The sequence below is a fragment of the Hemicordylus capensis genome, chromosome 3, assembly GCF_027244095.1.
Source record: "Hemicordylus capensis ecotype Gifberg chromosome 3, rHemCap1.1.pri, whole genome shotgun sequence".
NCBI classification, from domain to species: Eukaryota; Metazoa; Chordata; class Lepidosauria; order Squamata; family Cordylidae; genus Hemicordylus; species Hemicordylus capensis.
In genome coordinates this window covers 234,409,476-234,422,841 of record NC_069659.1, presented here as the reverse complement: position 1 = coordinate 234,422,841, position 13,366 = coordinate 234,409,476, and the positions used below count along the sequence as shown (strand labels likewise).

General features: G+C 44.5%; 1 long non-coding RNA gene across 4 annotated transcripts in view; it reads right to left on the bottom strand.

Annotated features, from left to right (window-relative positions):
- Positions 1–2,373: 2,373 nt before the first annotated feature.
- Positions 2,374–13,366, bottom strand: part of LOC128348840 (uncharacterized) — a 133,211-nt gene continuing 122,218 nt past the window's right edge. For 3 of the 4 annotated variants that reach the window (XR_008318375.1, XR_008318372.1, XR_008318376.1), the window contains one exon: positions 3,282–4,581. This is a non-coding gene — a long non-coding RNA (uncharacterized LOC128348840). Of the gene's footprint in view, positions 2,574–3,281; positions 4,582–13,366 lie in introns of those variants that run through there. The other variant, XR_008318374.1, reaches the window with a different exon arrangement.

Here is a 13,366-nt window from a genome sequence, read left to right as displayed (position 1 = left end):
ACAGTGGCCCCCCAGAGGGATGGGAAACACAGGGGCTTCCTCCTGGGCCTCCTCAGACCCAACCTTGGGCTCCCCCCCCACAGGGTCTGGTGGGGAGGGCGGCAAGGTGGATCTGGCTGGACTGGCAGCCGGCTGCACCTGCACCACCTCCACATTTGCCACGTGAAGAACTTCTTCTTCCCTGGCAGGGGAGGCCCTCCCCACTAACTGCTGCCCGGCCGCAGGCCCTGGCCTAGTGCCAGGCAGACTCGAAAAGTCCAGCCCCCTGTGCACGGAAATAAGGGCAGGAGTGACTTGGGGAATAGGCCCCTGTCACTGCCCCCTACCACAACCACGGGGGCGGGGGGGGGGGGTAGCCTCCCTCTACCTGGCATGCCTCTTCCATCCCTCCCAGCCATCTCTCTTGGGGCTTCTTTTAAAACCCTGACTTTTTTTTTTTAACCTTTTTGGAAAGGATTGGGGGCGAAGGGCAGAGTGGGGCAAGTGTCTCAGTGCCAATGGGTTGTGGTGCTGCGGCTGCTGCAGTGCTGCTTTGCTTTCTTTAAGGCTGCAGTTGGGGTGGTGGTGGGCGCAGTGAATGCACTCCCTCCCTGTGCAGGGGCTGTGCTGGACACTGGCAGTAGAACAGAGATATTATACACCAGGGAGGGCTTCACGGAATTTAACATTATCAGATACAAATAGAACAATGTATCAAAATAATAACTACAAGGAGGACAGATGGATTTGATACAATGTCAATAACAAGCTGCAGCCAGATACAATGTAACTAAGGAGGGATTGTTGTGGTGTGAGGCTACAAACAGTACAAATGGGCAGAGAGAGAATAACACAGTTTACAGTATGCTTGCTCTCTATAAAATGGGCACAGACCGAGGCAGGCTTCTTTTTAAAACAACAACAACACAAAAAGTGTGTGGCACTGAAGAGCCTAGGGCACCAGCGATATTAAATTATTAATACTATCAGGGCACACTGGAGGACGGGCTCCTTTTAAAAAATGCCTCCCAAAAAAATTATTTGGAAGGGGGGAAAAGAGATTTTTTTTTTTAAACCACAAGGCTACACTACCCTCTAACCACCTACTAGCTGGCTAATGGGGATCCCTATTTAAACTCTAAAGCTAACGGAACCCCTATTTAAACTTATTCTAAACAGCACACAACTTTTTAAATTCAGTTGAAAACCAAAACCTTCCTCCAAACAGGAAAAAACCCCCAAATACACAATTCAAGACTAGAGACGTGTGTGTGTGTGTGTGTGTGTGTGTGTGGTGGTGGGGTGTTTGTGTGTGAAAATTATAAATGGGTACTCTCACTCAGTCTCTTGAAGGCTTCTCCAATGCTGGGTCTCTGTAGTCCACTTCTGTGGGTCTGGTCAGTCTCTCTCTTCTTCAGATGGTGGCAAAAGCCTCAAAAAACAAAATCTGGGGTAGTGGTGGCTGCTGGCTGGCCACAGGTGACCACTGACTAGCACTCTGGGGCTGCTGGGGCTGGTTGATTGCACAGGCAGGCAGCAGTGATGATTCTCTCAGCAGCAGGAAGAAGTATAAAACACCAGGAAAAAAACTTTTTAAAAACCTTTTAAAAATCTCTTTTCTTCCAGTTCTCGAGGAGGAGGAGGAGGAGGAGGAGGAGGAGGAGGAGGAGGAGAAGCAGCAAAAAGTGCAGGAGAGAATGGCACAGGTAGCAGGCTGGCAGCAGGCAGAACAATGTAAAAAATAAAGGAATTCTCCTTCTCTCCCAATCCGTTTTTTCTCCAAAAAAAATTTTTTTTTAAAGGGGCTGAAAATGCAGGAGAAAAGGCAGGCTGCCAGTGAGGCTGAGCAATGGTGGCAATGCTGAACAACAGCAGCAACGCTGAGCAAAATGGAGGCCATGGTGGACGATAGGGGCAGCAAGGCTGAGCAATCAGGCAATAGAGCTCTCTCTTCTCCCACACATGAGGCAGCAGAAATGAAGAAATGGTGCCTGCAGCCCCAATAAATACCTGGTGCAAAACCCCTCAGAAAATCCCCCCACCCTTTCTGTTCTTTGCCCTCCCCCTAGCCAATGAGGGTAAATTTAACCTTCAAATTTCCTTAAAAGGAATTAGGAGGCAATTGCCTGCAGATCAGCCCCTGCTTTCGCTGGCCGATCTGCAGGCTTGAAGGGCGGGAGATTCAAACTGATGTCAAAACTCAAAATGGAGACCGAAAGAGAATGACTTTAGCGATTGCAAAATGGAGGTCAGAAATGACAAATCTTTCAGAGCCAAAACGGGCAATTCGTTTCAGCTCCAAAACATTTGGACTTGGACATCAGGCAATTTGTTTTGGCTACAAATCGCCCCAAACGGCCCGTTTCGGGTACAAATCGTTTCATACCCGAAACGTTTCGCACATCCCTACCTGAGAGATTCTCTAAGCAGGCAGATGGGGAATGGTAATTTGTCTTTCCCAAATGAGGATGCAATCACAGTATGAAATGTACATGGAGAGTCATTGCTTGTTCCTTACCAATGAAACCTGCAAAGGCCATCAGGGTGGTGAGGAAGAGGCTGCAACTGTAAGCTGTCAACTGCCCAGCCTTGATCTTAATGAAAGAAAAGCAGAATATGGACAGAGCTTAAGAAGAGCACTGAGCCGTGAGAAGCGGAAACTCTATAGAATATTCAAAATAAAACATTTAGAATCATAGAACGTTTTTTTTAAACACCAGCAAACGTTTCCCCGCATTAACTCCACAGGGTCTGCCATTTCTCTGGCAGCCACAGCTGACAGATCCAATCTTTTAAAAACCTGAGCTCGACACAGGAGCCTCTATGTCGTATATCTTTGTTTTAAGGTGTGCATCCATTGAAATGATTTGTGGGGGTGAGGTTCCTTCATAGCAGGACGGTTCTTTTTAGAGAATAGACGTGGCAGCCTATGCTTAGAAAAAGCATCGCCAGCCTCCTGTATACAATGGAACCGAGTGATATTCTTTTCCTTCCTCACTCCTGTGTGATGGAAGTAAGCATAGCACATAAATGCTGAGCCATTTACTAATCCCTTGAGTGCATCTGTTCCTGCAAAAGTGCAGAAGCTTTGCAGGTCAAGAGAAGAGAAACAGAGTGCATTCAGCAAAACAAAAACAACCACCAGCCGCCCTCCGGAGCCTTGCTCAACCTTAATCTCTGCTCTCTCTAGTTCAAATGGCTCCTTTCTTAGCATACCAGCAGTATTTGAATGACAGGGTTTTCTGCCTGCATCAGGAAGTGGGCAACATGCAGGCCATGAGAACTGCAGGCCTTTACTAGAATTGTGGGAATTGTACCTTTTATTTAACACATTCTTTCAAAGGAATTTATTATTTACCATTGTCCATGATTGGTACAGAAAAATGGTGATGAACTACTTGCAGTGTGCATTTGATGGCAGATGATTAAAACAAAACCAAAAACCTTTGTGCTTTGAAATTTTACATTCTCTCTACGGGATGATGACACTCAGCCTGAGGGAATCTTGTGATCGGAGGGCACAGACTGAAGCTTTTGAACAATCAGAGGTAGTAATGCCATCACTGTGTACCCTGCAACAATAGCCAGCATGATATATTTTTGTTGGCATTTGCATGAATATGCATTGTCTTTGTTCTTGCCATGGTATTGTATGTGTGTAGGCTAATGGTGGAATTTAGAATGTTTGTCAATCATCAGTTCTGTAAACTGATTGATCAGTTTGTATTTCTTACTGAATGGTTGTGATTTATTTTTCTGTTAGGATGATCTTTCACTCAGAGTAGGACTGTTTATGATTTGGTAATAGTTAAATAAACCTTGTAACTTTGTACAATAAAGTTAACAAGCCTCAGTTTCCGATCTGTTACAGTTTTAGTGGTTAGTGTTAGACTATGACTGGGGAGCCCTCCCCTGATTTCAAATCCCACACCACACCAAAGGTTTGCATATTTTAAAACTCACACCTGGAAGCCTGACTGAACACAGTTCCTTATTAGACATACATTATCATCATTAAGAACCTGCATCTGTGGTTCACAGCTTATGTATTAATACCATGAAACACCAATGTGACGCCCAAGTCCCTGCATCAGACATGACTGCCATTTAAAGTTCTGGGCCATCCTTACAGATTGTGAGCTGTAGATTCCAGTTTCCTGAAGAAATATTAGGGGGCAGAGCAAACAACGGAATCTCTTCAAAATACCATCCCATCTCCTGAGATGAAATAGACTGAATGGAGAAAATGGTTCTGTAATTGAAGTCAATCCTCTACTGTGGAAGAAACTTTCTGTAATGTATAATCTGAAAGCAACCTGTGAACAGAACAGGAGAGCAATACATTAGCAGAGACAGTTGGAGTAAAAGCCAGTGGGTGGGTGGGAGTCCCATCCATCATGTTCACTCATGTCTGATGGGAATCTCTGCTTTCCCTCCAACATGTGTGCACTTGCTGTGACAGTCCTGGTATGCATTTCCCTTGTGTCCTGCCCTGTATACCTGGGTCAACAGTTCATCTTCTGTTGCTTCACCATGGACCAGTAGCTATTCCATGGGCCGTCATTAGGAGGAGGATGGGAACTCCAGGCAGGAAAAAAGCACCTGAAAGACAGAAGAAAAGCTTTATTATTATCATTATTAATTTGTAGTCACAAAAAAGTGCTGATTCTACAAGTTCTTACAGGTCCAGTCCTTTAAGACTAGAGTACTATAAAGAAAGCACTGGGAAGGGCTAAATTTTCCAACGTTCCTCACATGCTTTGCCACACACAATCTAAGATGTCACTTGGGCTTCCTGCAGCTCCAAATCCCTTTAAGGGCCCTACTTCATGCTATGCAGAGTGCTGCTCTGCATGCGGGGTTAGTGTTGCACATTACTGCATCCACATTGAGCCTGGGGCAATATGCAAATTATTCAGCCTTCAAAACTTTGGCCAGATTCAGATGACACATGGAACTGTGGGTCCAGTGGACCCATGGCTCTGCACCCCCTCCCCTCACTCTTCCATTCACGTTCGGACCTACTTCAGTCTCTGTGAGACAGCAGAGAGGTGGGGGAGCTGGCTGTGTGAGTTTTCTTCTATCCTGAAGGACAGCCTGTGTAGCCAATATGAGCCAGAGTGAGGGAGGAGCTTCCTCTCTCAACTCCATTTTGAGGAAAGTCTAACTCCAATTTATTTTTATTTATTTATTTATTCAATTTCTATACTGCCCTTCCAAAAATGGCTTAGGACAGTTTACACAGAGAAATAACAAACAAATAAATAAGATGGATCCCTGTCCCCAAACGGCTCACAATCTAAAAAGAAACATAAGATAGACACCAGCAACAGTCACTGGAGGTACTGTGCTGGGAGTGGATGGGGCCAGTTACTCTCCCCCTGCTAAATAAAGAAAATCACCACGTTAAAAGGTGCCTCTTTGCCGAGTTAGCAGGGGTTTGCTAGATCAGATGTAATGAAGGCACTATCAAAATGCAGTTACCAGCAGCGTAACTCACTACAAACCGAAGTTAACCATTGGAGTTAGGCGAGGGAAACCATGGGTCCATTTCCCCTCTTAGTTCCAGTTCCCTGGGTTCAGACGTTTGGGTAGCATAACCAGAGATGAACGGTTTCATATGTTTTCTGAATCCGGTTTCATATGTCATCTGAATCCAGCCTTTGAAACTAAATTTTTGCCCAACCCTTCTAATTATCTGTTGCCCCAAATGATCTCAGAAACAGCAGAACCTTAACTTGTCCCTCATTAATGAGGGAGCCAGGTGAGTTGTCCTTGGAAGAAAGTTTCTCAGCTAGGATGCCACTACTGAAAAGGCTCTGCATTGGATAGGGGAATACAGTGCAGGACACCAGAAGATTATTTAAGTGAGTGGCTAGATTGAAAACTGTGAATTGAGTCTTCATTCTGTGCTTATGACTCAGTTTATATCCCCAGCAGAATCAAGTGGTAAACCTTTCCTGGACTGTAGCACATTAGGCTGCAGGTGGTAAGGGGCTCTCATGCATAAATACTTCTCCATGAATAACATTCCTTTCATATATTAAAATAGTATGCCAGGGAGAAAGTTAGATCCACTGAACCATTTGGCCTGACATGTTAGTTTTCTAATTGCAGGGAGTTCTATGCTTGGGGAAATATTTAAACATGCAATAACCTACTTGCTGTCTGAATGGTACAGCCCTAGGGAGCCCTACCACTGAATTCTGCTGGATATATAAACAGACCCTGTGGCATAGATGATTTGGAACAATCTAAAAAGCATACAATGTTACAAGAATAGTTACTTTTCAATTTTTCTGGCCCTGAACCCTTTTCTGGGGTTGCTCATTCTACATCTCACTTCTCATACATCATCCTTACTATCACTGATTTGAATTATTTTGATGTCTTCAAGAAACTTTCAAATGGGAATTTGTTTAACCCATTTTAAGCAGTCAGTGGTAGCAGTTAATCTAGGACTGCATTGATAGAAGGATGGGGGGGAAAAACCTTCAATAAAGACATGTTCATTTAAAAAGAAAAGAAAAGCGGCGATTAAAATCAGCCACAAGACAAGAGCCCATTAATTTCTATGGATTCGGATGAAACATTTCCAGAGACAAAAGGAAATGAAATGAAAACTAAGGAATGTGACAAGAATTCAAATGGCCTTTTCAGAGCTGTGGTTTGGTGCACAAAGCCCATTGGTAACAATGTACATCTAGACAAAAATTCCTATAAAGAAACAGTGCTAAGATGTTAGAGGCTGCAGTGCACAAATTCACTCAATCAAAAACAGGTTTTGGGCAGGGATTACTAGTACCTGGGGCATTGCAAACTACAGAAGGAACTAAAGGTGAGGAAAATGAGGGCCAGGCAATCAAGTCTCATCTGGACAGAAGATTTCACTTGGTTTTAGTGGGCCTGGGGAAAGGCCTTTAAGCGCCTACACAGTGTAGATCAGACCCTCTTCGCCATCCCCACTACCATATGGCATCATAAGCGGAAGAACAGTTAAGACCTTGAACTGTATACTACCTCTGCATTGTGGGGTAAATCACAACCCATTCCCAGTGGCTTCCATGTGAGAAAAATAAATTGTAGACCAGTGACATGTGGTGTTTAGCTCTATGAGCGTGCATTCTCTTTCACAATGAGGATGCAGTGTGTTTTTTTATTTATTTCTTGGACTGATTCTTTGCTCCAGGCTGATATGCAGAAAGACACTGAGCATTCTGGCCCTGGGGGTGCCAAACAACTAAGCATGAATGAAACATTTAAGTAATGTCAGTGGTTTCCAAAAGCAGTTATTTGGTCAAAAAATCTGTGGCAAGGAGGAGCCTAAGGCAGTGGAAATCATTGCACAAGCCAGAGTGTACACAGAGGCTGCTGAATATATTTCAAATTATTCAATTGTATTAATCATCAATAGAATAACCATTGAGCTTATAATATTTCTCCAACATCCCGACTAAGGCTGTGCGTGTGTATGTGAGATGTGCCTGTGTAGGGGAAGGCTTCTACTAACTCACTCAAGGTGACTTCATGGAGGGGAGCGATTTTGCTGATTCCAGGGAAGTGCCCTGTACCATCTGAAAATATGTCCCTGGGTGTGATGTAGCCCTCAGGGACATATTTTTGAGTGGCATATTCCACTACTGGGGAAATGGGAGCTAGGCAAAATTTGCCCGCTCTCCTGTGTGAATGCTGGTGCTGCAGTAGCCCAAAAGCCTTTCTCAGCACAGCTGCTTCTTTCTGCAGCACGTGTGAAGGTTTAGTCATAATGTTAGATTTCAAAAATAAGGGCCTAGTACTTGTCAGTTAAGCCACCTAATGGTGCAGCAGGAAATGACTTGACTAGAAAGCCAGAAGCTGCCAGTTTGAATCCCCACTGGTATGTTTCCTAGACCAGTGTTTCTCAACCTTTTTGGAGTCAAGGACCGCTAAATTCTTCGTGCAGAGTTTCAAGGACCGCTACATTCTTCATGCGCAGTTTCCCGGACCGGCAGTTAGTAAAGGGGTTTCAAATCTATCTATCTATCTATCTATCTATCTATCTATCTATCTATCTATCTATCTATCAGACTTCTATACTGCCCAAAACTTGCATCTCTGGGCAGTTTACAATTAAAATAATATAAGCATTAAAATAATTAAATTTGGAATCTTTTGCAAACATGGAATATTAGGGGTTCTCAACCTTGGGTTAAACTCCCATAACCCCCAACCACAATGGCATTTGGCCATTATGGCTGGGGATTATGGGAGTAGAAGTCCACCAATGTCTGGATACCCAAGGTTGAGAACCCCTGAATCTAAAAGCCTGGGTGAACACATTTGTCTCCAGTATGTCTTCAGTATGTGTGGGGTGGGGGTGGAGGTGCTTGTGATTACTCAATGGAGAGGGGATGTTGGGCCATTAGAAAAATTCAAAAGCTACATGGGGGCAATGAAAACAACGCACAAGCAAGCTTTTGAATCCCCCAAAATGCTTCATCAGGCTGGATGTCAAGCAAAGCAAAAAGGAGGTGAGGAGAGGAGAGCAGGGCAAGCTCAGTAGAGCCGGAAATCTACAGTTTAACCCTCTCATGATGGAGGTGGAGTTTTAGCAGGAGTTGTGTAGTCGCAGGGCAGGATCCAGACAACGTTAGTCACGACCACCCACTGAAATTAATTTAGTCATCTCTCATTTGTGTCAATGCTGCTTGGTCATGATCACCTGACTTGATCTGGATCCTGCTCTTAGATGTGCACTTTGTGAGGTGGACCTAATGAAACCCGTGCAGCTCCTCCAAAACTCGTTAAATTCGTTACATGGCAGGTGCTGGGAATGGGGTTTTTTTAATGGTGAAAGAAAATGTGAAGAAGAGCGGTGGAGACCTGGCATTAAAAGAAAGGGGGTGATTCTGAGATGGCGGAGGGTGTGGGGTGTTGTAGTGGTAGATGCCTCATTTTCCTCGCTGGGGAGACGAGGCACTGTTCAGGGTGGGTGAGGCAATGGTGCACCGGACTGCACTCAGAAGGTCGCCTGGGTCCAAGAGCTGCCGCCACTGTGCTTGCGCACCAGAGTGTAGCAAGTGTTCCCCATCCTCTCTCACAATGTGCACTCCTGTGCCCCCCTCCCAACTCCCCTGCGGGAGCCAATCACACCAGCCTGCCTTTGGGGCCACGCAGCTCACGTGGTCCCACATGCTGCCTGCACATACCTGCGAGGTGAGCCAAGGCGGCCCTCCTCCCTCCCTCCTCTGCTTAGCCCTCACCGCGGCATGATCCCGGCCAGAGATTGTCCCCCGCACCCGGCGAGGTCATAAAGGGGACCGCCGTCCTCCACCGGCGGTGCAGACCAGGGGGTTACAGGGGGCAGAGGGACCACAACACCCCACCGATGCAAGAGGGAAACAGCGTTCCCTCTCAAGGCGCCTCGACCACAATAGGCAGCTGGGTTTCAATCAATCAACCTTTGGCTGCAAACAATGAGCATGCAAGAACCAGCAGCCCTTCAAGTGGCAGCCCTTCAGGTGGCATACCTTCCACACCGCATACAGTTTGAAGCTGTAAAGATAGGGAATAAAATAGCTGTAGGAAGATCACAGCAGCACGTGGAGGCAAGGGACAAGAAGGTGATACTCTTCCTCTTCCTTACCATGTGCAAAATTGAGGAAGTGAGTGCCTTGATTGCAGTTGTGGGGGGGGGGGGGTTGACTCCCAGTCAGGGACCGGCGCTCAACCCTTCGGGGACCGGCAGCGGTCCCCGGACCGGTGGTTGAGAAACTCTGTCCTAGACTATGGCACACTTTACCTTTACTTGTCAGTTATCCCAGTGCCTTTGGAGCAAGTTTACTTTTCAATGAGTAATTGGGCAGAATAGTGCCTGCATGCTTTTCCTTATGGTTTCAATATTTTAAAAACTTTTTAAAAACAAAGCTGAACTTTCAAGGAGGTGCCTGTCATATTCCCGAGGAGGCCCCTGTGTGGTCACATGGACCTCAAATTCAATGATGATGAGAAATTGGTTGAGTTTTGAGAAAAAGTGAAGTCTTAAAGAATTCACTTTGCAATGTGAAATCAGGATTTCAAATCCAGATATCTTGTAGCCTCCTTAGAAATGTGAAGTAAAATATAGAATCCTGTCTCAAACCCTGATCTAAGGCCTACACTTTATTGGGATGCTGACAGAGTGGCAAGATGCCCCCTGCCACCATCCCCAGCTCTTTGGGGACCAATCGGACCATTGCAAGCTTTGCAAAGAACGCATCTTCTCACACTCCTTGTGAAGTGTGCAATCAGTGCAAGAAGAGAATAGGAGGATGCTGGCAATCTTCACTCTTCTCTGCTTCCAGAGTCCTGCACTCTATGCTCATAAAGCCCCTAGTGGTCATTAGGATATATTGCTGCTGGGAGCAGATGCTGCTAGAGTCCCAGTTCCAACAAGCCCACCCTTGCTGGAGCCCAGGCAGTAATTCTTACTATGAGAATTGGTTGTTACAAGCTTCTTCCTCTTTTCACCTGTGAAGTATTGAAGGGTATGGACTTGGCTCATCTGCTGTGGTAATCTGAAATAATATGCTCTGCATGCACTTTATTACCTGTCCATTTGTGTGGCATGGGTGTAGTCAGAATTGTACACAACACCTCCCAGATTGCCCCCTACACATTCACAGGCATGTCCCTATTTTCATTGGTGGTGTTGAAGGATATGTATTAGGCAGAATTAGAAAAAGGGCATTTGGTCCATGGTTGGCAAGCATGATCTTTGCACCATTAGTACTATCTGGACCAGGGATTCTCAACGTTGAGTCCCCAGATGTTATTGGGCTTAACTCCCATAATCCCCAGCCACAGTGGCCTCTGGTTGGGGATTATGGGGGTTGAGTCCAATAACATCTGTGGACCAAACACTGAGAATCCCTGATCTAGACTGTAGTGTGTTAAGGGATTATGTGTCAGCAATGGGACATTTGTGTCAGCAATGGGAAGGGGGAAAAATCACCAGGCACATCTCCCATTGCTGGAACACTATAATAAGGAGAGATACCTGAAGAAATCTCTCTGTGTAATTCTTGCAAATACAAGGGCTCTTTTAGGGTATGAACCTGAAAGTCTGAAAGTAGGGGGGCAATGAAGCCCAAGCAGTAGAAAGAAAGGGAGTGCCAAGGTGAATTTCACACACCTATTTTGACTGACCAGCAAATTCCATTATGGAGGGAGGAAGGTAGTGCAAACTTTGGACCAGACTGGGTTTCATCAGTCCAGTCAGGGCCAAACTATATATGACAAACTAGATATGCCATTCGGCCCTGCACATTTGTTTCCTTCATAAAACTGACATGTTTAAAGTTGTATCTGGATTGGCCTCAGACTTCCTCAACAATGACAGAGAGGTTAGCATAGCTGGTGGTGGAACCAGTAAGATTGTCACCATTTTTATTGGCCGCACTCCTGTGAATTTGACAGCAACTTAGAAATGCAGAAATTTAGCAAGCCATGCTTTTCTCACCCCTTATCTCCCGTCAAAGACATAAGGGCAGAACCAATAAGAAGGGTGAAGTCCTTCCTTCCCTATGTCGGTGGAAGTAGCTCTGTCCTCTGAGAGGCACAGACATTGCTGGTTCAACCTGGCCCACCCTAGACCTTACCTCCTTGATCAGGGCTGCAGCTCACAGACAAGTTGCAATGGTGGGGGAAAAAATGCTTTACATTTTGATCAGCTTTTGTTACTGATTTAAGTTCATACGATACTAAGGCTGCAATCTTATGCAAACGTACCTGAGAGTAAACCTTAGTGAACACAGTGAGCCTTACTTCTGACCAGACAACATTCAGAAGTTAGAAGTATAGTAAGAACTGAGTTGTAAGACATTTTAAAATCTTTGAATCAGTACGTTCATTTTAAAACTTGAGTTTTAGTCCATTTTAGGTCAATTTTTAGCTTATTACAGGGAAAATATCCCAAAGTTTTAAAAATCAGTACAGATGTCAAGGGCACTGTGGTAAGTAACACACTAAAAGTCCTGATCATTACAACAGGAAAATGTTAAATATGAAAATTGTAGAGCATCAAATTCTCTATAAAAATATGGTATTTGGTGCAGATTTAAATGGAAGGTTTTTCTGTAAAGTGAAGGTTTCCATGGAATGCTACTTCACATTTACTACACCATTCCTGTTCTTGTCTACAGCTCACGCATATAAACCTTTCCTGAAAAACCAAACTTAAATATAATTAAGGATCATGAAATTTACTGCCAGTCACAACAGGAGGTTTCCCGCTTCTTTTTTTGCTACATGATTCAAGGGATATATGGAGGACAAAGTGCATGCAGTTCATGAAACATGCCTCCTACACATTCATTTCCACTTCATACAAGAGGTAGAATACCGGCATGGTTTTTTTAAATGTGGTGTCCCATTAGACCTAATCCACAAGCTGCGATTTAGAAAAATCTGATTTTCTTCAGAGATTGGTTTGAACTGAGAGTATCCGATTAATAACAATAATTATAGCTCAATCAGGGCTTTTGTAACAATCAGGGCTTTTAGTATGTTACTTACAACAGTCTCCTTGACATCTGTACTGATTTTCAAAACTTTGGGATCCCACCCACCCCTCAATTGATCTAAAATGACTGGATTATTTCTTTGTAATTATGTTGTATTTAACTCAAGGTGATTTGTTCATAAGTTAGTTAGTTAGTTAGTTAGTTAGTTAGTTAGTTAGCTTGTTTTCCATTGTAAAGACACTCCTGGTGAAGAAACAGTTCACAGAGTTTCATAATTGAGAACGATCATGAAATGTAAACTAAATAACAAAATGTTGGGATGACATGGCAACTGCTGCCATCCAGTCTACCCTATAAAGAAGATATCCCTTGGCATCAGAGCCTCCAACATATAAGAATGTAATGAGGCCATTGTGAGTCAGACCATTGGTCTCCAGCCCTGACAAAGACACAATGGAAAACTTTAAAAATAAGCTCTGTGGTGTTACTGCACTTTGATCTTTTGTGCAGCAATAATAATTCATGTGGCTGACAACGACATTAAATAAGCCATCATTAAAGTTACTAATTAGGTGAGGGGGGTAACATGGGAATGAAGGACACTGCAATTGTGTGGGATGAGGATGCAGTGTGTGGATCGAGGGGATGTAATGCTGATTAAGCACAAGGCAGTATGTTGTAAAACAAGTGCAGGTAGATTGTCAGCATACTGGGTCAGACACAATGAAGACTGCTTACTCATCAGAGAGAGAACTCAGTTGTATGCAGTAGGGATGTGCAAAAAATTTCGGGCACAGAACGATCTGTGCCCGAAACGAACAATTTCGGGTGATTCGGGGCCGAACCGAATCACCCCCGATGTCCCCCAAATTTTTTTGGACACGAGCCGAATCTCCCGAATTTCG